Source organism: Peromyscus maniculatus, chromosome 4 (assembly GCF_049852395.1).
Source record: "Peromyscus maniculatus bairdii isolate BWxNUB_F1_BW_parent chromosome 4, HU_Pman_BW_mat_3.1, whole genome shotgun sequence".
Classification (NCBI taxonomy): domain Eukaryota; kingdom Metazoa; phylum Chordata; class Mammalia; order Rodentia; family Cricetidae; genus Peromyscus; species Peromyscus maniculatus.
Window position 1 is genome coordinate 47,183,995 of NC_134855.1, and position 2,214 is coordinate 47,186,208.

Consider the following 2,214-nt stretch of genomic DNA (forward strand, 5'->3'; position numbering starts at 1 on the left):
TTGGGGGGGGGGGGGCTGCGTGTTCAACTCAGGGTTTCCTTGTGTAACCCTGAAACTTTCTCTGTAGACCAGACTGGCTTGAACTCGGAGACCCTCCTGCCTCCGTCTCCAGAGTGCTGGGATTCAAGGCGCGCGCGCGCACACACACACACACACACACACACACACACACCTGGCTGTTTATTTTATTTTTGACACGGGGTCTCACGCTAGGCCAGCTGACGTTGAGTTTGCGGGTGACCCTTTTGCCTCAGCTTCCCCGCGGCTGGGATTGCGAATGCCAACGAGCCACTGCTCCCAGACAATAGACATAAGCAAACAATTCAAAGATGTGTTCCTATTTGACAGGTATGAGTGTTTTGCTTTCATGTGTGTACATGCACCATGTGTGTGCCTGGTGCCCCTGGAGGCCAAAGAGCCCAAAACTTCGTGGCCCCTGAAGTTGGAGTTACATATGGTTACGAGGAGTCACGTGGGTACCAGGAAGGAAACTGGGACCTCCGCAAGAGCAGCCAGTGCTCTTAACTGCTGGGTCATCACTCGAGCTCAGTCAGTCATAACAAGTACAGGTGCTCATGTATCTGGTTTCTTTTCAGTAGAAGGAGAACTCTCTAAAAAGAGGACAAACGTGGCATAGTAACTACACAAACCAGTAACAGTCACTTACGGTCACTACCAAGTATCACATGATGTAGTATAATTATGTGGACTATAGCCTAGAACTTGCTGGCAAGACCAGACTGGTTTCAGATTCACAGAGATCCACCTGCCTCTGCTGGGATTAAAGGCACCACACCTGGCCTTCTTTCTTCCTTTTAGGACCCCGGCTTACAGTCTGACGGAGCCCAGATGGCTATGGAACTGAACATTACCTTGAACCTCTGATCTCCCTATCCCGACCTCCTGAGTGCTAGGAATGCAAGTGTACAGCACTGTGCCCCGTGTAGGCGGTGATGGGGATGGAATTCAGGACTTCAAACACTCTGAACTAAGTCACGGCCCCAGCCCCTAAGGCAGATAGATAGGCAGATAGATACTTATCAAAGCATTGCTTGCTCAGTAAGTAGGAGTGCTATCCGGTTCCTGGCCCCTTACTGTGTCCAACTTACTCTAGCTGACTCAAGGGAAGGAATTAACGACAATCAGGTCCCAACGGCTGCACCAGGTCAGGCCTTCTGTGGCTCTCCTTGACTCCCTTTCCTTGCAGAAACAGGGCCTCAGGTGTGGCTTTCTCTGATGGAGTCATCAAGGTGTCTAAGGACTTGAAGGAGCGCAAGTCCTTCAATTCACAGAGGAAGTGAAGGAACACAAGAAGGTGGTGTTTGTTCTCCTGCCTGAGGACAAGAAGAGCATCATCCTGGAGGAAGACAGAGATGCCAGGAGGTGATACAGGGCAGACTGTGGATGACCCATAGACCACCTTTGTCAAGATGCTGCCAGACAGGAACTATCTCTATGCTCTCTATGATGCAACCTAGGAGATCAAGGAGAGCGAAGAGGGTCTGATGTTTATCTTCTGGGCCTCTGAGAGTGCCTCCCTTAAAAGCAGAATGACCTGTGCCAGCTCCAAGGGATGCCATCAAGAAGCTATCAGGCATCAGTCATGAATTAAGAACAAACTGCTAAGAGGAGGTCAAGGACCACTGCATCCTGGCAGAAAAACCATGCGCAGGCAGTACCATCATCTCACTGGAGGGCAAGCCTGGGAGCCCCCTCCAGACCCCTCCCTAGAGCATCTAGCAGCCCCAGACCCGCTCTTGGGTGCTGAAGGCTGCCCTTTTCCTGTGATACCCCAGCAGGCAGAGGGCAAGGCCTTCACCTCAATTGCCAAACATCTCCCCTGGACAATCTTCCCCGCTCCATCCCTGACTTTTTTATTTTTTTTTTAAGATTTATTGCCGGGCGGTGGTGGCATACACCTTTAATCTCAGCACTCAGGAGGCAGAGGCAAGCAGATCTCTGTGAGTTGAAGGCCAGTCTGGTCTACAAAGCAAGTTCCAGGACGGGCTCCAAAGCTACACAGAGAAACTCTGTCTTGAAAATCCACACACAAAAAAAGATTTACTTATCATATATACAGAAGGAACCAGATCAAATTATAGACAGTTGTGAGCCACCATGTGGTTGCTGGGAATTGAACTCAGGACCTCTGGAAGATTAGCTGATGCTCTTAACCTCTGAGCCATCTCTCCAGCCCATAAACTGCTTTGGATT

The 2,214-nt window shown here is 50.3% G+C and overlaps 1 pseudogene; it reads left to right on the forward strand.

Annotated features, from left to right (window-relative positions):
• The first annotated feature begins 277 nt into the window (after nucleotides 1–277).
• Nucleotides 278–1,731, forward strand: LOC102906355 (cofilin-1 pseudogene; annotated as a pseudogene).
• Nucleotides 1,732–2,214: the final 483 nt, after the last annotated feature.